The sequence below is a fragment of the Ambystoma mexicanum genome, chromosome 1q (genome assembly GCF_040938575.1).
Source record: "Ambystoma mexicanum isolate Mex_15411 chromosome 1q, UKY_AmexF1_1, whole genome shotgun sequence".
Classification (NCBI taxonomy): domain Eukaryota; kingdom Metazoa; phylum Chordata; class Amphibia; order Caudata; family Ambystomatidae; genus Ambystoma; species Ambystoma mexicanum.
Window position 1 is genome coordinate 1,403,896,314 of NC_090922.1, and position 26,841 is coordinate 1,403,923,154.

Sequence of the window (26,841 nt, forward strand, 5' to 3'; positions counted from 1 at the left end):
AGAGCGAGAATCTGTTGTTGGGGAGAAGTTGGACCCCCACCAGGGCTTCTGGGGGTCCCAGCTATGGGAGGCCCCAACACCTCCCATTTTGCCCAAAGAAATGCAGCAGAGTCCCAAGCAAGCAGCAAAATGTTCCAAACTGCGTTTATTTCTGGGCAGCAAAAAAACACAGTGGGCTTCGTGCTCAGCGAAAATCCCGGTACCGTCTCCCCCGGGGCTGCCTTGCAAGCCAGCTTTGTAACACACTGCAGGCTGACGTCAGAAAATTGGACCAGCTCCCAGAAACCTATCTCATCCTGAGATTGGCTGCTAAGTGGTAGGTAGCCTATAGTGCCCTTATAGGAAGCCTGATCATTGGACACTTGGACCTTGGTGTCAGTGGGCTGGCTTAACTGCTCCTCCCCATTACCTAATTCTAAAACTGTTGCATTGTGAATTTGTTCCCATTAGTTTTAGCTGAACAGGCTTTTTGCCCCTGTGCCCTCAGCGTTCATTGGCCAGAGCTGAGCCATTCTTGTTACAATTATGTTTCAAATGATTTGTGGGTCTTGCAAAAATGTCTTTCGTTCCCAGAGAAAAACACTGGGCCCTGGGCGTTCTGCTCTGACTTACTTGCATTTGTGAAGAATTAAAAATGCTTGCCTGCCAGAGTTCACTGTCGTTCAAAGAAAGGAATCTTATTTTACTGTAAGGCCTTGAGCTGCTCCTGGGTTTGGGAGGCGCATTGCTGAAGTCAGCATGAATACCCACTCCGGTTGGTGTTCAGTGAGACAAGTGTACTTGACTGTAATTTTCCTGAAACATGGCTTTACACTGTGCCATTTGATTAGGTTAATTCATATGAGCATCTGCAAGCCATTAAACAGGAATTCTTGTGTTTTGTAGATTCTGGTATTGCTGCATTGAGGCTAATGTAGCATGTAGGTTGCAGTGTTGGTGAAGTGGGTGTCTTTCAGCATTTTTGTCACCCACGGGTGCACTGGAGCCTGGGACACATGATGAGTGCGCTCCTTATTCTTCCTGCTGTTCTGTCTGTTGATGTGCCTGGGGTGAGGGCGCAGGAGTTTGATCTCGATTTTCCCTCTTCACTGGGGTTTCACGGCCTGCATTGGGGTACACAAAGGCAAGTAGTACACAAAAGCAAGTAGTGCAGCTGCTGCTTCCCAGGTTCCCATTCCCACAAGTCGGGAAAGACACATGTTCACAGGGGGTTCGCTGTGTACGCAGCTTTGTTTCTTTTTGTTTTAAAGTGTGTTTCCCCCAGGTGCATCCACACTTCTTAACGCTTATTTACAACAAAAACAAACATGTATTGTTAAATGTTAAAGGTATTTGTACCGCGCACCATCGCCATCGGAATTGGTCCTTAGGCGCTCAGGCGGATCTGCAAACAAGAAGGTGGGGTGGGGTGCTTAGTTGGGTGGAGAGGGAGTAGGAAAGTCAGAGCGTGGTGTCCTGTTGGCAGCTTCAGTTCGGTTTTCACTGTACGCCGAACTTGGGTGCGAATATCGGATCGATGCGTGAACTTGTGTGCTGTTGGTGTGACTTATGTGTTGATTGTTGGTTGTTGCAATGTGGTGAAGTGTGTGCGGTTTGCTGTGCAAGAGGGTGGTTGTGTGGGTTTTTGGGCGAGATAAGTATCCAGAAGTTTGAGCCATTGGGTTAGTGGGGTATTTACAATCTCTGGTTCCCTTCCTGTCTATTCCCTGTTGGTGATCCATTACTACCTTTGTTTACTTTGCAGGCCAAGATATTATTCACATATCATTCTCCTGCCCCTTCCATCCTGATATCTCCCTGCTCATTCTGTGGTATGATTCTAGGTTTCTATCTTTCAATTGCCTTTGTTTGCTTTGCAGGCCAAGATATTTGTTTGTGGGTGAGATAAGCATGCAGACGATTGAGCTATTGGGTTATTTACAATCCCCGATTCCCTTCATGCCTATTCCCTGTTGGTGATCTGTAACTGCCTGTCTTTACTTTGCCGGCCACGATATTATGCACATATCATCCTTCACCTTCCATCCAGATCCCTCACTGATTGTTATTTGATAAGATTCTCAATTTCTATCTATCATTTTCTAGGATATGCCGTACAATGGTCTACCCTTACTTCAGTAGATGGGAGGTAGTTAAGGAAAATGTTTAACATTCTTGTTGCATAATATGCCTCATTGTGCACCACAGTTCAATTGGTGTCTGGAATACAAACTTGTCTGCTTAGTGGCCTGTCCTCTCGGCCTCGCTGACCCTGCAGCAGTACTTGGGTGGCAGGTTCGAAGAGGCCAGTTTGCGGACAGGCGGGAAAGCAATTACAGTTTGGAGACTCGGGATCACTGAAATTACCCATATAAATTGTTAGTTATATGAAAAAATATGTGCATAAATTGCAAACACCCTCAAAGAGGTTCAAACAAAGTACAAAGTGCTTAGCGACTTAGAGTCATTTTTGGGAACTTTGCCTAACATTTGATATGATATTTGTTAAAATTCAGTACAAACCTATTCTGCTTTTAGAACCACTAAAGAAAGCTGTAATTGAGCACTCATCCAAGGTACACACCTGTGTGGCCTAGCAGCCTGTCAGGAGTACAGGCAGTCAGGGTGCTCTTTGTTTGGGGCAATTTATGTCCGTGTTCAAGAACTTAGTTGGAAAATTGGCAAAATCCTTTGTGAACCCTCTGGGAAAGGCCAACAAACCTCTTCCCACAAAAGATATTCATTAGCCACATGAGGCTGCAGACGAGGGGAACAAATTACGTGAAAAACGCAGGACAAAGCTTGACCTGCTGCAGGGGGGTTTGGTGAGGAGGAGGAGCAAGTCTGTGACTGTCTCTGACTTGTAAAGAGATCAGTCCATGGCCCCAAGTCACACAGACACGTGATATGTAACAGTACTCCTGATTAGGAGAAAATATGTTAAACAAGCCACTATTGGATTACATCCACATAGTACAACAGGTATGAACACTTTGTGCTTTGGGAATTGTATGCCACAACATTTCCAGTTGTCATGACAAGCACAAAGACTGCTTCTAAGAAACCCCTTTCTTCTTGTAGTAAATGTTTTGGTGATATTTGGAGGTGTATGCCACTAAAAGCACTAAAACCAAAATGTAATTGATAGCTTCCTCTTTCCTGTGCGCATCATTAGAAATAAGCCACCTTGATGAATCAGAACCAGTGCTAGAAGAGACCATCTCTCAAATGCTAGTAGATGGTACTTTAATTGCAAAATGTTACTAGTGTCAAACGATCAATATAGGGACTTGAAGCAGAATGTACCTCGCAATATTATTTGTAGAATTAGCAGGTCAACGAGTTATAACCAAATCATAATGACAGTTATTAACTTAACTTTCCTCACCATTGGGTTCTTTATCTAACACTCAGTACTCAATTTTGACAGAAGAGTATTGAGCAAAGAACCAGTTCAGATTGGCTTCAAGAAGGTCTGTCTTTTTTCCGGTGGAAGATGTATTCTTGTGGAGTCTCTTCAATGAGTTGTTCCAACGCCTAGAATCATTTATTTTCTCACATTGTCAGTGAATACCACAATTTGCGCAACAGACATCGCAGGTCCTGTTACCTTTGTGAAAGTTGTCACTATAACGGCCTTCAGTTGCGTACTTTTAACTCCTCCCACGGTGTTTGAGCAACAACTCTCATCCAGCAGGCTGTGTTGGGTCAGGAAATGGGAGGGGCGTCTGTAGCCACATGTCACTTGGCCTAGAAGACTAGGGCTGATTCTTGACTTCCTTCCCATTGTTTGCTGCTGCATTTCATGCACCTGCAGAAATTGATGATTCTTTGTTGTTTTCCCACTGATAAGGGCATGAGTACATCTCCCTCCTAAGCCTCACTTCTTTTAAACATTTAACAACATGCTTCTGAAGCCTGGACGGCGTTTCTTATGCAACCAGAGCTGTACTGAAAATATTGTCTAATTTAGATTCTTAAAAAAGATACATTCGAGCCGCTGAACCTACAAACCACATCTGTTAGAGTTCTTTTTCTCCAGTTTGTTAGGTCATAATGAAACGTTAACTGTAACCCTCTGTAGACATGACCACCAACCATGACAACAAAATTGTATGGCTTTCAGCCCCACTGTGGGGGGCGGACATGGGTGATAATGGGCTGCAGCACGAGCCTAGGTAGGTCTAAGCGAAGCAAGAGTCTCGATGAGGGCTGTTTACCGGCCATGTCCACCCCCCACAGCGGGAGTGAAAGCCATCGACACCAAGGGGATTTTCTGGTGTGTGAATGGTTTGTATTTTTTCCTCTGGAGATTGGCTGTGCAAGCAACGCCAATCTCAAGGGGGGAATAAAAAACAAGATGGCCACTGCCATAGTGAAAAGGGTCCAACTCCCTTTTCCATTTCTAAGGTGGTGGCCGGAGCGGGAGGTGTTCCGGACCAGAGCACAAAGCTCCGGTCCTTCAAGTAAGTGAGGATGAAGGGGGTGGGGGAAGTGGTTTGGGTGTGGGGAGGCCTCCCACATTCAGAAAGAAAACAAATAGTGCTGCCCAGGTAGGGCCTTGGGTGGCTGAGAACAGTCGGTAGAAAATGAATATCTTCGCTCGCCGTTCCAGTAACCTGATTAGCTGAACACCCTTCTCCGGGTGCGAATAACGCATTCTGATTGTCCCATGGTGTTCTGCAATTCTCTGGATGATGCGCGAGTTTCAATTAGCTGGTTGAACCCACTGTGATGTCTTTCCAAGGAAGGCCTGCTTAAGCTGTTCTGAAATTACTTGTCTGTGTGCTGTCTGAATTGTTTCTGTGTTATGTCTCAGTATGTTATGACCTGCATTTGCCAATCTCTCTGCTACTGTACGGCTGTAGTGTTCATAGGTAAAAGGGCTGATCTTGTAAACAAGACCTTCAATGTCCTGGCTGACAACAGCAATCTCTTTGAGTGTAAAATGATTCAGCCATCTCATCTGGTTGGTAAATGTAGGCATTTTGCACATTTCTGTTTTAATTCTTTCTTTCATTGAATTGGAGTGTTTTGTGTGTAAAAATGTGTGCAGGTCATGTGTGCCCTCATGGCCCTTGGTGTGTATCTAAAAAGAACTGTAAGGCATTATGCATATGCAGAGGCTAAACCTGTGTAACTAAGAAGCTGGATAGTCACTTTGTTCCTTATATATTATAGATTGGTACCTTCTAATAAACAGCATATACTTCATATGACTGAAACCCCTTCTACTCCACCATATGTTTAGACAGCGGTCTATGCTGTATCCATTTGGAGTCTGGAAGCCTCACATGTAAGTACTACACAAGAGAAGTACTATTTAGAACCGAGCCCTCAATTTCTAGTACTACCAGTTGAAATGCATCCCCTGATGTACTGGTACAGTTGGTATGTGTGCATATTTACCAATTGGTATATGGTAGTTCTGATTTTGTGGCATATGTTTGCCACATCAGAATTGTCACTTTACTCATGAGGTTTTGCGTAAATCAGGTCATCACTTGTTATGTGATGTCTCATTGGCATGGCTGCCCTGTACAAACCATATCAAGCAAAACCACGTTATGTATAACACATTTATGTAGTTCCATGTCATTTCACTGAACAAAACTGACTACGCAGTAATTTAGGTCAAAGTGATTACTTCGAAATGTTGCTTCAATTTATTTTAAATGCGGGGCAGGGTGCCCCTCTTGTCCCCCTTCCCCTTCAGTACTCTTCAGTACTACATCCATCCCAAACCCCTCCCCACCCCCTTCCGACCTCTTAACCCACAACTACATATATATCTCAAAGTAATTTCCGTCGTTGAAACCATGGGACACCAGTTATGTGTCTTGGGCTTCCATGTCTACTGGCCGAATCCACCATATTTATAACACTCTACTTCTATGGTCCATGCAGCAACCATAGGTTATCATGATGCATTTTAAGGCTGCTATATACTCAATCGAGCTTCATTAGACAGTTTCTGTTTGAATAAGTGCATTTTGTCATATATGAACTAGATCACGTGAGCCCTATTGTCACCCTTCCCATGTTGGCTTCAATTCTCAAAACACAGTCCCTTGCAAACACTGGCTCTCAGGATTTGTACAAATTAGTAATGTCCTATGTGATGCCATTGATGATATCCTGTGTGATTTTATCATCAATGTCAGGTTTATCTTATGACCAGTGCATGCCGGCGGAGCGAGTTGTGGTTACGCCCCTTTTACAAAGTTATTTTATTGAATTTCAAATATTTTTTATTTTAACTACTTAACCACAACACCCCTATATAAACTTTGTTTGACTGACACAGTTTTTGTTTAGGGCAAATTAACCATAACGTCCCTTTAACAAAGTTGTTCCACTGAATTTGATAAATGAAGATGTGTCATGATGTTCCAGCACTTCGTGTAAGTTATTGAAAATTCCTCTTTTAAGACCGTAACATACATTTAACAAACATTTTTTTTTTTCGCAGCACATCTAGATGTGTGGCACTTTGAGCAGCGGCTGCTGAGGATGGATGTTATGGCAGAATTGCTTGGGGAATAAAGTTGAGCCATTTCCAAGCCCCCACCATGTCACTCACAATAGCCACTGTACCTGGTCTGCAGCTTGGCCCAATGTTCACTATATTATACAATACCATACTAAAATGGGGCGGCGGTCAACTGTCCATGGCTTTTATCCTAAAATACACAACTCTATTTGCGTATTAAAAATATATGTGAAAGGAAATACACATGGAAATAACATATGCATCTAGAGTGAGGAGCTAGAAATTAAGCTGTGCAAGGATGCGTAGACAATATGCACTGTATATTTGAATGTCTAATAGATGTTTCTTTTTATTTAATGTGCATTTAGTTAAAAACAAACTTTAAGCTTAGTTACATAATACATTCATATTAATACATATTTATTCACTTTCAAAATATACGGAGGAACCAAATACATTCAAGATTACATTCAAAATAATACCAAGCGCATAACATATTCATCACTCAAAATACCTCTGGTTGCATATGCACAACATGTCCAAGTTAACATCTAAAAATTCCCTCGACTATATCTAAAATCAGTCTAAAAGTGATTGAGAGTTAAAACCTGCAAGCCACACAAGCCCATATATGGTAAGCCACCGCCGTAACAACAAAGACGTTGATATGCCTCTATACTTGCAATGTACCTCACAAAGTTCCCGTGACCTTTTGCATATAAACGGTATAGTAAAGGGCACCCAGTCAGAATATGTTGATCAGTTTCAAGTTGTAGGTGACAGATTCGACATTGTCTGGCTTCCAGAGGGGTATTCTTCCAGGAGCCCAGGTATTCAGCTGTAGGCAATATATTGAATTAAGGGTAGATGATGAACCTCTTTAGGGCCTGTTGCGTGATAATATATGGGAAAGGGCCCTTCGACAAGAAACTGAGTTGAGAAGTACTTGTATCTCTTCTTCCATGCAAGCTTATCGAGGTTGATACTTTTATCCCACCCAGCCGCCTTATCTTTCTAAATGGTGTCCCTATTAGAAGCCTCACTGATCAGGACCATTTCTAGATCCAAAGTTGACACTAGATCTAGAGCAGATTTCTCCAGGTCATTAATAAAGTGTTTTTTTCCTAACTAGATTTTTGCCTTTTGAAAGTATTTTCAACAATCCATTTGCTTGGTTCAGTGGATGCATAACTTTGAAATAAAAGGTGGATCACTGAACCAACAAAAGGGTTACAAGAGAGCACTCTCCGAATTCCAATCTCAACAGCTCTAGCGGCACAGGGCTAGGGAGGTTAATAATTGAGCGTAGTATTTTTGCTTCAAATTTGTCCAGCCAAGAGACCTAGGCCTGGGGAATAGCTTGCAGGCAAAATAATATTGCAGGTACCATACTCATTCGATTGATGGTAAGAAGGCCTTCCAAGTTGTTACCTCCTTTACTGTTCATGTATCGCTTGGTGATTAACCACTTCCTCCAAATTCTAGGGACTGAGAATTCTTTGTAGAGGTTATGAGAGGGATTTCGTTTTAAAGGAAAGCCCACATAAGTGTGGCTCTCTACCACCTCAAGCTCCTCATCTCTCAGCTTCCATGCAAATGGGCATTTACTAGGGAAATTGCCTGCAAGTTGCATGACTTTGGATTTCTTGCTGTTGATCTGCCTATTATTTGTCAATGCGAACTCTGCTAGTGCTTTGAGCGAATGCTGAAATCCCAAGGGGGTCTGCTAAAACAAGACAGTATCATCTGCATATCCAAGTCATAATACGGGGACTATGTTAAGTTTGGGTGGATAGTTTCTAACTTTCTCCAGCAAGATGGCCATGTCCGATATATAAAGATTAAAAAGGAGGGGTGCAAGTCCACATACTTGCTTTAATCCCAAATTAGTCGGAACAAAGTCAGTGACGTTGCTCTTGATTAAAACGAACAACGACGGTTGTATCTCTATAGAGTATTTTTATACAGTACAATATATGGGGGTCAATCCCCCAGGCTTCAGGTTTGCTCCACAGACACTGGCGTATACCAGGTCAAATGTTTTACTGTAGTCAATAAAACAGCAATATAATTTAGTATTGAGACGATCACTGGCCTCAGCCATAAGGTGTTGGATGGCACATATGTTGTCTAGAGTACTGTATGCTTTACGGAACCCTGTCTGAAAAGGCTTTAGAAGACCACTTCTCGACACCCACTCAGTAGGTTTTGCCAAAAGAAAGGTAGCAAATATCTTTGAACTTGTATCTAACATGACTACAAGCCTGTAATTTGAGGGGTTGTTCCTATCTCCCTTTTTATGCACCTGGATCAGTATCGATTTATGCCAACTAAGCGGACAGCATCCACTTTTCTCCACTTGCCGGACTAAATTTAGCAGTATACGTGCCCATAGGGTAGGATTGCCCTTCATTGCCACGTTCGAGATGCCATCGGGCCTTGGGGCCAGCAAAAGATTTAAGTTTCCAGATTTTAATAATAATTTCTCCTGGGTCAAATATTTCATCAAAAAGTGTCTGTGTGGTGGGAGGAGTAACCATTTCCAAGTTGTGGTCAAAACCAGTGTGATAAAGCTTAGTAATATATTGTACCTGTTGGGATTCGGAAACCGCATGCAGTTCAACAGGGGAGTTTCCAGATACATGGGCCCTACATTTCGACCAAAATGTATGGTTATCATTACACCTAAGGATTCTAAATAAATTTGCATTGTCCAACTAGTATCTGTGGACCTTCAACCAGTTATTGTAACATGTAGTAAATTCTCTAAGTTTCAAGTTCCTCTCGCTGTGGAAAAGAGCAGAGTCCACTCTGACCCTTGCTCATTCCCTGTGGCAAGATGCCTATTTTTGAGAAATGTACACATTAGTACAATTAGCTGTGAAATCATTGATTTGGTGGGAGGAGCCCCTTTTCTTTTTCAAAGCCTTCTTGTTCTTAATACCGATAGGCTTAGATTTCCTCCCCACTGGGACTACGGACGATAGGCTTAGATTTCCTCCCCACTGGGACTACGGACTGAATGTCTATGGCAACAGGCAAGACGTCTTTTGCTGAATAGGGAGTAATCAACACTTTGTCGAAGTCCCATTCCTCTTCCTCTATAGTGTCCAATTCATGGTCCTTGTGCACCACGCCATGGTCTTGTGCCACAGTCCTTTCGACTGGGAAGAGGACAAAGGACATGTGCGCCCTCTTCTAAAGACTGGGGCTGTGGGCTGGGAGTTTCCCGAACAAGGTCCACTATCTTTGCAAATATCAGTTTAAATTCACACTGCTCCTTTACAATAATGGAACAGAGACCCATCAATACATCAACACTGGCCATTGCAACGTTCATTGTAGATGCTAATTGGGGTGCAAAATGCATGATGTGGCTTCTAATTGGCAGCGGTGTGTCTACCACTTCATCACTCTCTGAGTCACTAGAACTTGATTTTGCGGATGTTGATGGCAAAGCCAACTTGGAGAGGTTGGGGGAAGCCGACAGATTAGTCACAATTATATTTTCACAGCCATCTGTATTATTTATAGGACTAATATTGCTGCCAATAGAATTACGTTTTAGGCCAATACATAGTTTCAACAGTGAGTAATTGTTATCAATGTTTGGTGAGGCACTTGGAGCAGAAACCTGGTGCGGGAAGATGGATCCTGCGGGCCATTTAAAACTGATGGAAGGGGGAAGACCTAAATAAAGGTCATAATGGGCAGTTGAGTAAGAATGGGGGGGAACTGTGTTCCCCTTTTTCCCCTCATTCACAGGGGCTTTAGCTCTTTGTTTGCAGGTGGCCAAGCTCTTCATGGCACAGTCAGGCAGTGACCAGAGCCGTAGAAGGACTTAATAACTGGCAAGTCGTTGACCAAGTTTTGCAGGTAATGTAGAATTTGGGCCCACTGTAATATTCAATGTATTAGACTATTTCTCCCTAGAGCCAAGCAGAAGGCCATCCAGCTTGTTGTTGTCCAAAAGGCTACCTCAAACGAGGCAGAAGACCGCTGCAATATGCTGTTGGGTCACGCCTATTCAGCAGGTAGCCCAACCTCGTAAGGTGTTTGTAGTAATAAAGTCAGACGAACAATCAGAGTGCCTCAAAGAGGGAGGTGTTTGCTTACCCGCAATCCTGGCCACTCCTCTACAATCCGCCGTTGTCGGCACAGGCCCCTGTCAAGTCAATAGGCAAGTTTGCAGGACTTGGAGCCAGGGCAACAAAGCCCCCTCAGCCTTAGCTGTCTCAACTGTCCTATTATGCCCTTCACAGCGCTTCGAACCTGACGCATGGTTTTATGGGAGCTTCCCAACCACCTCCTTCCCTCAGCCTCCGGTCGGTGTAGAGATAAAAGTAGGACTGCCAGTAGTTCATAACTTGCTAACTGCCACACATGATACTGGTAACCAAAAACTCAAGTGTTTGGATATATTCAGCAGCGTTTCCACAGGCAGTCTTTCCCTGCCACAAACGCCCTTTGATTCCCTTCGCCTAATGTCCAATAGGCATCCCATAAATACAAATTCGAAACATTGTGTCTATCAATTTATTAGCTGGCTCTCATGACAAGTAGAATAAGACAACTATTCCATTCAATTCTTGATTCCTCTATTACTTAAGAAAGGCAAGCATGCATCATATGAATAGCAGTGTGAGAATGCAATGTTTGCACTAAAACAGCAAATGAGAGATCTATTTCAGGGTTCACTGCATACCATATTAGGGTCAGTTAGGGCTCTTCACTGGAGCCTTAAGCAACTTAGGTTTCTTTAATTACATAAGCCTCCCATTAGTTCTTTTTCCCAAAACGATAGCTTGCAGCTTCCTTACCATCTGTCCCACCCAGCATGTCAGATGCATCTCCCTCTTGGTGTTGAAACCCCTCTGAGGAACTTGTTATCAACAAAGTCAACTTTTTATATTCCGTGTACCGAGTTTAATTATTCAAATGACAAATCATTAGAAGGCGAGTGAAATACCTAGAGAAATGACGGGGATAATATATTTACACTTGAATGTCTCCCCACTTGTTTTTTACTTTTTATTTTGCCAAGTTCCTCTCCAAGTCAATCCATTTTAAGCTATTAGTCTAACGGTCAACTATAATGACTAGTTAGGAACCATTTGTATTTTTAGAGCTAGCGTAGATCGGGGCAGTTCCTCTCTCTGTCTGTCACCAATATAGGTGGCCCACCACTGCAGAGTACAGATTGCATAAGGATAGTTGTAGTCTGTGCTGGGACATTTACCTAGCGATACAGGCTTGCTAGATGAAAGTCAAACGTCCTCTCTCCTCTGTGTTCTCATGATAAACTATTGGTTTGTTTATACAAATTATACCACCAGTTTGCAGCGCACGCTTGTGGATCCGCTATCAGGCCTTCTCTTTTTCTGGGTGTATTCCATGTGTTCCTCTCTACAATCAATTATTGGTCTCGCTTAGTAAATCCCAAAGGACGCTCTATTTGTTGGATCATTCAACCTTTTGATCCTTGTGGTGTATGGCCACTAGAAATAAATTTAGAAAAAAATAGAATTTATAATCTAGTCAAATCACTATATTTAGTAACTGAATAGCGGTGTTGAATCGTAAACACAAACAAAAGATGAGGCTACAATTTGGAGATGGGGATTATGTATTCACTTATGAGTGCTATGAAGAATGCTAAGTTATCCATGTCAATGACCAAGGACAGAACATTCTGGTATCATTTTAATTAATGCTTATTTAAAAGGATGTATGCATGCCTGCAAATTTCTATTTTAAACAGCTGGTTTAGACTACATCTTGCATCAACCCTAGACAGCATAGTCAAAGGTGAGGGTTCAGGGGAGTTGTAGTGTCCAAACACCTGGAGAGCCTCATGTTCCTGACCCCTGCCCTTGACTCTTATAGCCAGGACTACAGACACTATTGTGAAGTCGGAGTGTTTTACTGTATATGTTTTCATTTTAAGTTAAACATAACTTTTTTTGTATGGAGTAAAAAAAAGAAATTCCCATTCTCACTGAGGGTTTGAAATATATATTTAGCTCTAAAACAGATAAAGATCTGCACTGCTTTACATCTAGTAATTCATGAATATTAAAACATACATTTCAGATTCAGATCACGCAGTAACAATAACTTAGATCCTGGCACTGCTCTTCTGACATCGATGATCCGAAAATGAGTGGGCAGAAGAAGGGGGCAAGCTCTTATGTGACCACTATTTCAAAATCTTTGTTGGGAGTATATGTTCCTGTTTTGGGAGTAGCAGTGGCTGGTGTGACACTTGTATCTAAGGCTGCTTTTTATTATGCTTTATTTCTCACACAAAAGCTGATCTCAGGGAAGGTCGCCCCGTGTTGTTTATGCCCTGGCTGTGCAAGCTTTGGCAATGCCAACAGTTTGGGCATCAGGACTTCAGTGAAATACAATCAGAGTGCTCAATCGAGCGGCTGAAGGCGAAGACAACATTATTACACCTAGTATGTTTCCAACTCCATTAAGACATTCACTCTCTGAAGACTGCTTTGAACAAACACTGGCAGGCACTTTGAATGCAAAGCCTGATGGTAAGGCTTGATTAGAGCAAGCTCAAAGAGTTCCCATGAGGAGGAGTTTTTGGTGGGAACTGGCTTGAATGGGTGGGAATTGCATAGGAATTAGCATGGCCATAGGCAGACAATGGGTGGGCAAATAACCAAACACCTATAGACTGTGTCACTCCTCATATGTCATTCCTCGGTGCCCCTCCTCTACGCCATTCCTCCCTATCTGTACTCAAATGCAATAGTTTTGACTTATAGGTGTCGCAAGTGACATCTAATAACCCACACTAAAAACTGATTAATTAAAAAAATTATTTTGTAAATGAATAAATGATCATGTATTTTCGATCCTAAATATATTTTTGTTACGTCGGGTCAGATTCTTTTTACTCTCGGGAAAATAAGAACATTTTGTAAATACCTCGTTTAGTGCATTTATTTTCGGCAGAAGAGTATTTGGCAGCTAGAAAAAACCAGTGGACATTTGTCTTTCCTTATTGCAATATAAAGGAAGAGCTCCCAACACATCCCTGCACAGATATACGGCAACAATAGCCCTATGTCCTCTTCTTAGAAGAGGTCAGGGTCTCCACCTCCTTCATGAAGCGTAGACAAAGCTCCTCTTGCCAAGGCAGGGCCACACACTGCACAGACAGGGGAAGGCCCACCCCTCCCTCAACAGCCTGCAAGAGAAAAAAAGGAAGGACAATCTCAGTTAAAGAGCAGGGAGCCCAATGAGTCCATTACAGTCGTGTAGAAACATTGGTTTTAAAATCAGAGCAGGAGGGCAGCACAAACAATAGGGTTCCATGCCCGAATGTCTACTTTAAAATGTATGCCATGACCTTTTTGAGAACAAAAGAGATCCTTCTAGATATATATATATATATAAAAACATGTCTAATAGTGGACGGCTAGATATCAACATATTACAAACCTGTCCATGCAAATGTTTTATATTTATTTATCAGTGTTTCTTACATGTAACCACTTGTCTCTTTATTGCAAAGAGGTCAAAGTCCTATTTTTTTTTTAATTGTTTAAAAGAGATCTTTCCATATGTCCCTTTTTTTCTGCTAAACAAAGTTGACGATGCGTTTAAATGGGGTCCCCCACCATATGTCGCCTTTGATGATTTTCGAAAGTTAACATGACATTGTTTGGTTTGCCAGAAAATTGGAGAAGCCATTGGTTGCCCAAATGATGATGTAGTGCGAGGCTTTGGATTTGTTTAAGGATAGAGAAGTACGTTAGACATGCTTCACCTTAAAATGGCAGCTTGAGGTGTATCCTGCTTGGGTGAGGACCTCTGGTCGCTCCTCCTTCCCTTCCCAACTCAATGCCTGAAACTCCACATTCCTCCACAGTAACCTCCTTCCTTTCCCTTCTCTGCCACTGACCCTGCATCGACTACTTCCTCCCACTTGCGCTCTACCTATCTGCATCCTTTTGCAACTTCAGGGCCTCATATGGAAGAAGACACTAAAATTAGCCAGCTCCCTACCAAATCCAATTTTGTGTCACGAATTGGGGATCTCCTCTCTGGCTGCTAGATATAGTTGGAGACGTTTGTAAACTTTGCAAAAATGAACTGTCCTCCTCCAAACTCTGTGTATGAAGACTTCCTTTTCATGCTCAAAGCAGATTCTCCAGCTTCTATGTCGATATTTGATGGTAAAATGAAAAGTCTACTGAAAACGATTGATTCTAATATCGATGATTTGATCATATGTGAATTATGTGAGAAATAAAATGATCTGAATATGATTGGTGTTGCATCGCAGAATTTATAAGGAAATATTCTAGCTAAAAAGAAAGTGCAATTTCTATCACTAAAATAACTCCTTGGATGCCCTTCTTAATTCACTTTCCTTGCGAGAAGGCTCAAGAAATATATTTGAGATTTAAGCTCAACCAATTCTCGACTAATGAAATAAACATTGCCATCCCAAAGTAGTAGGCCGCACCCATCGTACATGTAATTTTTGTCCATCCTCTTGTCAGCCAGAAAGCTGCAAACATTTAGTAATTTTCTGTGATTACTTTGAAATATCAAGAGAATCGACGTTTGGTAAATACAATATTGGAAATGCTGTTTTCTTGAGAGAATGGTAGTGGATTAGATGTATGTGGGCATCCAAGACTTCGGTAGCCTTGTCCATCACCAGCCTGTTAACTATCATCAATAAGGAATTTACAGCAAAGTTGCAGTTGTAACACTACATAATAAAGAAAGACTACATTTTTGCTGAATATCCACTGTCTATGAAACAATCTTAGGGGTTCAAACTGTACCTATGTTTTCAAGCTTCTAACCCTTATGGGGACAGTATACCAGATGAATGAATATACCAATCAATTTGTTTTTTCAAGAGCGCGCTTTCGCCAAATGTATCATGGCGCTTATACAGAGGGAACGAAGAGAACAGCGATACCAGAAGGAAGGGAACTCCTATAAAAATAGAAAGGTCTTGAGCTCTTTCCTGAATGATGCAAAGTCATCATTATTTCTTAAATGGCAAAGAATTCCATGACTTGGGCCCAGCCACAGAGAAGGCGCTTCCACCTAGCCATTCTCTTTAGTACAGGCACACACAAAAGAGAGGTATTTGTGGATCTTAAAACTCAACATGGATTATAACTATGAAGTTTCTCTTGAATGGCTAAGCATATTCTGCCATTTTGGGCATGATGAATCATGCCCAATGGGCCTCATTACGACCCTAGAGGTAGGGGTTTAACACCTACCGCCTCATTACGAGGTTTGTTGGCAGGACCCGGTAAGGACGCCTGGTAAAACCAGGCTTCCTTAGCGGGTCCCGTGAACTGACCAGGATGCAAACAACGGGCCTGTCATTAACAGGCCCATTGTTTGCATCCTTCCCATTCCGATTGAGCCCTATGGGGGCTCGAATGGGAATGGAGATGTACAGGGTCTGGGTTCCTGGAATGGGCAAATACCGGGCCCTCCAAAGGTCAGAATGGCCTGGTATTTCCCCATTCTAGGAACCCGGACCCGGTACCCGGAATTAGCCATGCCGCAAATTGTGGCATGGCTACCTCCAGGGTCGTAATGAGGCCCAATGTCTTGAACTTGACCCTTGCTTCGATAGGCAACCAGTATAATGATTGCCACACCCTGGTTACTCCTCTGGCAAAAGGGGCATAATGAGATCCTGATATTGTTAAAAAGATGCTCAGTTGTCTTTTTTAACATGTGGTTTTTAATATGTGGTTGCACTGTTGTCAAAATGCTTAGTTTTAAAATAAATCACTTAATTTTAAATTGATTGGCACAAATTGCTATTTGCACTAAAATCTGGTTTACAAGGCAGCCATTCTATGTTTACAAGATGCATGTCATATTTGTATTCAACATTTTCTTACACTAGCTTGATTTGGTCTAGTTTCTTCCAAAGCAGAATATGTGCAACTGTACTTGCTGTCAAGATCTATGAAGTTTGATGTTTTCAAATGTTTATAAACTAAAAACCACAAACTAAAAAAAGGAGCTGCCAGCCTATGCAGTGAGTTCGATCTGTGCACCATGCACAATCCTGAAGTTGCTTTCTTATGTGCCAGGTACTATGAATCAGTCCATGCAGTGGGGCTAGAAGTAAATCTGGCATCCATCAGAGGGGTGCGGGGGGGGGCAGTTGGGGGGATGCCAGAAAGCACCACACATGGTGCTATGCCCATTAAGCTAATTCATTAACATGGCAATGAATTGTGCAGTTGAAAGCGGTACAACAGATCACTATTCCAGCATGAATGGGCAATGCTTTCTGAAAGGAAGTGAACCTTCCTCACAGTCTGTGCTTTGCTTATGGGCTGGCATCCCAGAGGGATGTTAGTGCTGTGATGTCAGATGGTGTGCTGCCATCTTGTCTCAAACTAAACATCAGCAGTTGTGCTGTGCTCATCGTTGACAAATTGCCTTGTTTGATGCCTTCTGCCAGTTCTGTTTTTTTCACATGGCCGGCTGGGAATTGTAGTTTCATTTTCCCCTTGAATATATAGGCATAAGAGTTCCAGCCCGCAATATACTGACTGATGGTGTCACACATATAATATCAGGCCAGTTAGCAGGTATATGTGCTGTCATCTTCTAACATGTGCAATTTGGGCATGCTTGCCTAGGTTTAAGAACTCTTAAAAGGGCTGTTGTCAAGAAACCGAAGTGGAGGTGTAACAACCCCCTTAATTTTCTTTTGTCTACCCTTCTGTTCCGCATTATTTATTCTCATTTTCCAGCAACCTCCCTCTGCATGCATCCTTTTTCCATTTTCCCACTTTCCCTTTCCAGCATAAATCATTTATGTAACATACTCAATGTAACATGATTAGTGCATAGAACTTTAGGATATAGGCCATGTGCTGGTGCAACAGAGATCTGTTTAACGGGGGTTTGAACGCATCAAAGAGGAGTGGACAGTGCCAAAGTATTGCCTTACAAAGCAGATGGAATTTCCATGGTTCGAAATTGAGATTTGATGGGCAGGATTTAAAAAAAAATGCTCCTAGGTGTCGAGCGCCTAGTAGGCAGGAGCTACTGCTGGGGAACCAGGAGCAATTAAACAGCTCATTGCAGATCTAACTTCCAGATGAGATGCACAGTAACCTTTTGCCTATTATGTGTGATTCATTACATTCGAGTGTGTCCTAATTCTTCTTTATTTAATTCTAAATCACTCAGCACTCGTTAATTTCTGCAAGGCACTGGTTGGCTTGCGGAGTCAAAAGTATCTCCTGGTGATTGTGGGTTTTAAGCTAACCAGCCTCTCCTAGGGAAGAAGCAGGATGTAAACAGCTCCCAACGCCCTGACATTTCAAACCCTGAATTTTTGATCCTGTATGATGTCCCTATTGAATTCGAGTAAGGACCCTTGATCACCACATGTGCAAAATGTATGCCACAAATTTAGATTTCATCAGAAACTGCAAGCCAACCTGGAGTGTCTGTTTGATGCGTTTAAGAGATTAATACAAACAGCAGTGTCTGGTCCCAACCAATTATGTGCTATTACCGTTGTTTATGCACCCTCCAGGTTTTAGACCTGGCCTGCAGACGGAAAGAGCTCACAGACTTTTAAGCAGATGCATTAGTCCACTAAGCTATCTGAGTCTTTTTTGCCAAAATGAACCAAGGAGTGAGAGGGTAAAGGAAGAGGTGAAGAGGAAGGTCTTGAGGAACTTCCAGAATTTGAGGAGATCCGGCTCACGACAGAGAGGAGGGGGGAGGCTGTTCCAGAGTTGTAGATAGATTGGTCCTCGGCCCCAATATACCTTATGGATGATTAAGAGGGATTTCAATTTGATATGCAGTGCTTAGCACCTACGTGGTCTAACCAAAAAACTATTGGCCAGGACCCAGGGGTCACGCTAGGTCACCCCTAAGCACCCAGAGCTATAGCCCTGATCAGGCCCTGATGTCTGTCTAAATTGAGGGTGCATGGTACGGGTCTACCCCCTACCCTCAGAAGCATTCTTATGTAGTGGCTCATAAACAGGTGGTATGCAGAGTATATGTACATTGGTTCAGCGGCAGCAGCCTACCAGCAGTACAGAACACAGCTATTGCAGCTAAATGCACCGTAGCTCGTAAATGCATACTTCTGCCCTCAAATAGCTTGCAGTCACACCACAGGAAATCCTTACCAGTGGTTTCCAAAACAACACCACCCCCCACCCCTGTTTGTGCACACCGTCACTGACTACGTTTCTAAAATAAAATGCTGATTGCTCTCCCATCCTCATGGGTTCACGTTCCGCTCACCCATGCTGGACTCCAGGTACCGGCGTCCATGTTTACTCTTGCCTAGATCCTGCCCTGCATGCGTAAAAAGCACCTCCATAATGGACTGTGTCCACCACCCCTCCACCAGCTTCATTCCACTACACCTTTTTTCTTCTGAAACATTTCTCTTTGCCCTTCCACCCATCACACAATTCTCAGCTGCAGCTCCCCCATGAACATCAACTATTTACGGGTTAGCTCTCTCTACTCCCATCCCGTGTTCTGCTGTCCACTGAAACGGTAAATTTCACTTCTGCTGTGTGAACTAGAGCAGATACTATTTTAATTTATTCTTTTATCTATTGTGCATTTGTAAAGCGCTTATACATCAAGAAATTGTGTTTCAAAGCGCCCACAGGGCAAGGGGAGGGAACATGGAAACAAAGGTGCATTTGTAAAGCGCTTATACATCAAGAAATTGTGTTTCAAAGTGCCCACAGGGCAAGGGGAGGGAACATGGAAACAAAGGTGAAAAGGATAAACAGATGAACAGGGAAGGAGCTTGTGAGCATTCAGAGCGTGCAAGTGCAGGGAGTGAGAGAGGGAAAGGGAAGGGGGTAAGTGCAAGAGTTTCATAGAGGGAAGTGCAGAGGGATCGGTTGAGTGCAGCAGTAAGTCCCTGGCAGACATTGCTTGGTACATAGTCATCACCTGCCATTAATAAGTGCAGGCCTGTGAGAGCACAAGCCAGTGTGTGCCTGAAGGCAAGTGCTCAGATGCTGTGGGAGGCTGAAGACGATTGGGTATAAGGATGGGACCCAGAGGGACACAACGTCTCAGACCACCAATCTCAGCAAATGCGTGCTATTATCACAGGAGTGAGAGGGGGAAGGAAGAGGTGAAGAGAAAGGTCTTGAGGAGCTTCAAGAATTTGAGGAGATCCGGCTGAAGACATAGAGGAGGGGGGAGGCTGTTCCAGAGGAGTTAGCCAGCCAAGGAGAGAGAGAGATCTGCCCTCAGCTTGCGCATGGAAAAGCACCTGATACGCATAGAGTTGGAGCTGGATGAGCATAAGGATATGGAAAGAAAAGTATTTGGTGAGAGCATGTTGTAGATAGATTGATCCTCAGACCCAGACAGCCTTATGGATGATAGAGAGGGATTTGAATTTTATTCACGCAACAACTGGGAGCCAGTGAAGGGATTTTAGGGCTAGAGAGATATGGTCCTTGGGCTTGATAAGTCTCAGAGCCCTGTCCTGGACATGGTGGAGTGGCAGAGAGAGGAAGAGGGTAGATTAAGGAAGAGGCTGTTGCAATAGTCAAGCCTAGAGAATACCAAGGCTCTAGAACAGTTGAGATCCTGGTGAAAGGTGAAGGAAGGAAGAAAGGAAGGAAAGATGCCTCTCAGGAGGTGGAGTTGAAAATGAGCCTTCTTGACAAGGTCCAAGATGTGGGGAAGGAAAGAGAGAGAGGAGTTGAAGATTACTCCAAGGCTGCTGGCTTCAGTTGCAGGGGTAGGTGGAGAGCCCATAGAGTGTGGCCAAAGTAAAGGGAGGAAGGAGTGAGTGGGGGTCTCAATAGGAAGGATCTCAGTCTAGCTGGCTTTGAGGCTGATATCATTGGTGGCACAACAGAACTGGATAGCAGATAGGCAGTTGGGAATGGTAGAGGAATAGGATGAGCATGAGAGGGAGGGACGTTTGAAGATATGGGTGTCATCTGCATAACACTGGAAGTGAGAGGAGAAAATCAAGATAAGGTGAAAAAGCAGAGCGAGATAGACGTTAAGGAGCCTGGGTAACAGTTTAGGGCCATTGGGAAGGGCATGTTTGGAGATAGAGGTAGGAGATGAGACCTGGGCATGACCTGGGAGGGACAGTCAGTGGGGAAGGAGTTCAGCCAGTCCAGAAGGAGCCTGCTCCGAAATACCAAGGGTATCATGGAGCTGTTTTATGAGGATGGAATGGTTGACTATCAGATGCAGAGGAAAGATCAAATAGAATGAGGACAGAGGTAGAGTTAGAGTCAAGAAATGCAAGCAGTTCTTCACAGGTGCTCTGAAGAGCAGTTTTCGTGCCTCTGAATGCTTGAAATCCAGATTGATGGTCATGTAGGCAACCAACAAGCTCAGTATGTTGGGCCAGTTGGGGTAGACCAACTTTTCAAGAAGTTTCCCAAGGAAGGGAGTTATAGAGATGGGGCCGTAGTTAGCCAGACACGAGGGGTCAGCAGATGTTTTTTTTCAGGAGGGGGCACACAAGATAGTGCATGAGGGAATCTCCAATGAGAGTAGTGATAATAACAGAACACACATGGTCAGGACAGTGAAAGGTGATTTCTTAAACCATGTATAGGGTAAAATAAGTGAAGGCCAGAGTAGTATACCCCTTATTAGAGACGATTAATAGTGAGGGAAGGTGATTACAGGGTTATTAATGTGTAATGTATGAGTATCTTAAGTATTGTTTGTTGTGTGAAGTCTTAAGTAATTGACAGAACTGTGAAAAAGTAACAGTGTTTGAAGTTAAGAAGCGATTGATGTCAATCGAAAGATAAATAGGTTAGTGAAACAAATGAGGCCAAGCGCAAAAATACGATGGGATAGAGAGCGATTCCCCGGATAAAGAAAGTAATGCCAGCAGCACCTAGAGTAGTGCTAGAAGAAGCAAGATATGATGCATAAGGCATTGGAGAAAGGTTTGATAAGGTCTATCAACAATTACGACAAGACCGCAAGTATGGAACTTGAGGGAGCAGTAATCACCCTGATACCTAAACCACAAACTGAAGAAGAAAATATGCTCCTTAGTGAACACTGAGCATTGTCCTTAAGTAGACTAGATTTAGACTGAGAAGAGGATGGTAGTCACACTAGTTGGGGTCTAGGAATGTCAGCCGAGTAAAGAGTCAGTTGTGAGGAAGAAGGAGAGGGTGTGTGTGCCCTCCCTCCCGCCTGGGAAGCCAACAGATGGATAAGGAAGTAAGATGGTTGGATCTGGAACATCCTAAAGAAAGAACCCCAGATCCCATAGCATATCATGAGCTTCCCCGAAGATGCTTATATAGTGAGAAGGGAGAATCCCCACCGTATGTAAGCAGGTTAAGGTTGCTACCAGCAAGAAGATGGATAGGTACGATTACCACTGCCATCGATAGACTAATAGTTGGATCCGATTATGGGATGGGGTTCACACAGTTCCCCTTGATAGAGAAGGGGGGAGCAAGCTAGCAATACATTCCGTGGCCACAGATGGATAAGGATAACTTAAAATGCAAGCTCCCTAGTTTAACTTCGGGGGCTGGGAAATGGATATACGAGTTCGAGAAAATGATAGGAGGAAATACGCTCACCATATGAGAGATAAAAGGTCTCCTAGCAACCATTCTTGGGGAGAGGGCAGATGAGATATGGAGGAGAGCAGGGTATTCACATGTGACTACACAAAACACAGTGCATGATGGAGCGCCATTTAATATTTGTAGGAAAGATGTTTGGAGGGTTTGCAGGGTACAGTATCCTGACACACCGGATATGGGTAAAATAATGACATGAAAAATGAAAGATGAACACCCTATTGCTTATATTCAGGTATAATGACAGCTTGAAACTTGCGAGCCGTGGGAAAAAATGTGGCCTTATTTTATCATATTATGTGTCATGGATTACCAGAACCAGTACAGAAACAGATGAAAAAACAAGTGGGAATGGAAGCAAAGCTTTGGACTGGATACAGTTGACTATAGTACATCACTGTCGGTCGTTACAAGAGAATATCAAAAAGAAGGATGAGAATAGAAAATTTAAGTAAGCCAAATTAGTTCTGAAAAAGTTGTCCAAATCTGTCATAGAAGGGGCAGTATTGACAAGCGGAGAAGGACTTGGAATACAGGAGGTAATAGGTACATTGCAGGCAAATAATGTACGTCCGATGGATAAAGGTGGGTATGGGTTTGTGCCACGAGGCAGAGGTATGGGATTCAGGGAAGACGAGGCGGATTTCAGAACAACCAAGGTGGATTTCAAAACACTCAGAATGAGAATCAGAATGCTGAGGTGGGATATTACCAAGTAGGGTTTACCAGAGGGTCACCCCCAGTGTTTTGGAATTGTAGAATGACAGGACATATTGCGCGTATATGTAGGAGCCGAGGGAATGTACAAAATGGCCAGTTTTCAAGAGGAGGGACAGCCTATCCATCACTGTAGAGCACACAAACAAGAGAGGGCTTTGCCCAGGATCACACATCCTATCAGGCACAGGTGTCGCAAATAAAAGAAGTAAAACAGCAGGAAAAAGTACAAATGCACCCACTGCAAGGGCAATCGCAACAAACACCTATGCAGACACAACAATATACAAACACAGGACAAGTACTGATGCCTAGAATAGGAAGTGTCACTGTGGTAGGAGGAAATCCTTTCACTGAGACGAGGATGAGCTTGTACCCTCAATAGGACAGCTCACAGGGTGGCTTGATATGTTCAGTACTATCTGTGACACCAGACCCCAGGAGGATACAAGGGTCGATGTGACAATAGGGGGTAAATCATTTTCTTTTCTTGTAGACACTGGGGCAACTCGTTCAGCCTATTTCAAACAACTGTTTTGAAATACACTAATAGAAAATAGGCTGAAAGTAGTGAATCTTAGGAATCAAGGTGTGATATGTACACACATTTAGTGATCCTTAAGAAATTATTGCAACATTACTCACCCATGGTGTTCCTACTTGTGTTGTTTTAACATATTGTATATGTCTTATGCACTATGATCATTTTTATGATTGTTTTATGAAATGTATTATTCTTAACCAATACAATTTTGTGATAATTAATTCCACTTGACGTGGGAAGAGTGTTATATGACACCCAATAGAATATCTGACACTTTTCTCCGCCACTTTTCTGTTGCGGGGTACAACAGCATGAACTCCATCCCTGAAACTATTTGTACACTTGTTCTGGATGGCTCAATCGCTCTGGCAATCTCTAAGACTTTATCCAAGGGCGGATCACTTTCTATCCACAATCTTTCCCTGATTTTCTGGTTGCTTGTCTTCATCATTATTTGATCTCTGATGTATTTATCCAGGTTACCAGAAAATCTATATGTGGCCATCAAGGCACGTAATGCTGTCACATAGGCATCAATGAATGTGGTAGCTGATGGCCCATGGGGGGTGTCCAGAGGGGTCAAGCTAGTACCGCCGGTCGGTCTTAGGGGTAAGATTGTGGATTTGGCTCATGTGGGACATTTCGGTCGTTCTTTGACCAAGAGGCGATTGCGGGAGGAGTACTGGCGGCCGTCCATGGACCGGGATGTTGAGGCGGCAGTGAAGGAATGCCAGGCGTGTTCTATTAGCGACAAGAGCAAAGTTGTAAATCCCCAGCCTGTGCATTCTGTTGATGTTCCGAGGGAAGTTTGGTCTAAGTTGGCTCTGGATATCATGGGTCCTTTTGAATGTTTGCAGCCGGAGTGTAGGTTCCTACTGGTTCTTGTAGATTACACATCCAGGTGGATTGAGGTGGCAGCATTTGAAAGAGTGACCATGGATTGTGTTATTGCCTTCTTGAAGAAAGTGTTTGACAGGGAGGGGATACCGGCTAGTTTGGTCATCGAACATTATAATCTTGTAGCTCAACAGACCACCTGGCTATCCACAAATGGAACACCCCATAGGAACGTCCTAAAGTGCTTCGATGCCCAAACCACGGCCAAAGCCTCTCTTTCGACACAGAATATCTACTTTCCACATCTCTCAACGTCCTGGAGGTGAAAGCTACTGGCTTATGCTCCCCCTCACTCCATTGTTCCAATATTGCCCCCAGCCCTGCCTCACTAGCATCCACAGTAAGCATTGTTTTATGTTTTGGATCAAAAGACCTCAGACATGGAGCATTTTCTATATCACTCTTCACTATATTGAATTCCTCATCACACAAATCAGACCACACAAATCTGGTGGTTTTCCTCATCAAAGCCCTCATGGACACAGTCTTCTCAGCATAATTAGGTATGAATTTAACATAATACTCTGCAAGACCTAAAAATGCCCTCAACTGATCCTTGTTACTGGGGACAGGAGTATCTTTCATCACCTGAACCAGTTCAACTTTTGGACTGACACCCTCCGCACTAAGAGTATGGCCCAGATACTTTAATTTGTCCACTCCCACCTGACACTTAGACAATTTCACCGTAAGACCTCTTTCTTTCAACACCTTCATGACCTTTCGAACCCTGACATCATGCTCCTCCCTACATCCACCCCACACTAAGATGTCATCTTGAAAATAACACACTCCTGGCAAACCCCAAAACATTTCCTGCATCAAACGTTGAAATACAGCTGATGCTGATGCAAGTCCAAAGGGCATGCGACAAAAGCGATAAGCCCCAAACGGAGTCACAAATGATGTAAGATGTCTGGAATCAACTTGTAGATCAATCTAATGGTATGCCCTAGACAGGTCAAATGTAGAAAAACACGTTGCCCTACCCATGGTCAACAACAATTCATTAATGTTTGGCAAGGGGTGCCGATCCACCCAAATACTAGAATTCAATTCCCGGAGGTCCACACACATTCTGATGTTCCCATCCACCTTCTTAAATAGAACCACCGGAAATAACCATTCTGAACATTCGATGAGCTGAATGATTCCCGCCTCCTCCAATTTGCATAACTCTCTTTTCAAACCCTCCCTCGCTGACACTGGAACTCTTCTCACTTTGTGCACCTTGGGCACAGTACCGCTCTTTAAAAATGAGTTATTTGAACAGATAGGGCTTCTGTTAAGCATGTAACACATGTTTTATTCTGCTCATCACCCACAGGCAAACAGAATATGTGAGAGACTCAACAGCTTCCTCAAGGAAAGGATTGCAAAGATTAAATTGACTTTAAAGAAGGAATGGCTATATTGCCTACCCCTAGCCTTATATGCCATTTGGAATCAGCCAGGTTCTGACCACCACCTCACCCCTCATGAACTAGAGACAGTGCGTCATACGAGAATCCCTCGTATGCCTCCATCTAGGTTCAGAAGTGATGCCCAGAGTGTAGCAAAGTTTTGAGGGGATGAAATGTATGATTATTTGACATGTATGACTACCAGTATTTCTTTCATTTCAGATCAAGTCAAGCATCGGGGGGAGAGGTCTAAGAACACGGAAGAGGATGATCTATCAATCAATCCAAGTGAACTATTGCCACCACCAAAGTTCTATGTTGGAGACAGAATACTTATAAAAAACTTTACTAAAAAGTGACACAAACCTAAATTCAATGTTCCATCTTGCATTGAGGAGGTGTCCCATTCTGCAGTTAAGATATCAGGAAAACGAGCTTAACTCCATTTGAGCAACTTAAAGGTTTATAAAGCGAGACCCCCTCCAATGGTTGCTGACACAGATGAAAGACAAGACGAAGGATTTCCATGTGTGCAGACCCGATCAATGACCAAGAAGATGGACGATAAGGCAGCAAGTGATTAGCACATATTTTCTTTGGACTGGAATTCAATGGATGCTCCTTATATATTTTAGTAGGAAGTGCAAAAGACTTGCAGAGGAATTACAGAGGATGAAACCAACTTTAAGAAATATTTTTGAAGAAATTAATGTTGCATCGATATCATGCCTAGATGTCAGTTCTTGATTAGAAATTGGAAAAGATCAGTATCCAGAATCATTTTGTGGAGAATATTTGTTCTAAAATTGATAAAATACATGGAACCTGCTGACAGTGACACACATCGGCTTGTGGTTGCTATTTTTGTGTTTATACTTCAGTCTTACCCTGCTCTTGTCAGGAGGGACGTTAATATCCATACTTTTTTACAGGATCCCAAAAACAGTCCAGTGATAAGAAGACTCCTTCTCACTATAATTGAACAGATTATGCAGTTACAAATGTGAAGGAATTAGTTATTTGTATTTAAAATGTTTAATAAGGAAGAAAATGTGGTTATAGAGAGATCACTAGCTCAGCAAGGGTTAGGATGGCACAACAAATGGTTCTTCAGACGTCTATGCATGATATACATATGTATGTGTATTCCCTTTATTTTCCTGTACATAACATTTCACAGTCTCTATTATA

At 42.9% G+C, this 26,841-nt stretch overlaps 1 pseudogene; it reads right to left on the bottom strand.

Annotated features, from left to right (window-relative positions):
* Nucleotides 1-13,405: 13,405 nt before the first annotated feature.
* The window catches only part of LOC138548266 (vitamin D3 hydroxylase-associated protein-like), a 614,371-nt pseudogene continuing 600,935 nt past the window's right edge, over nt 13,406-26,841 (bottom strand).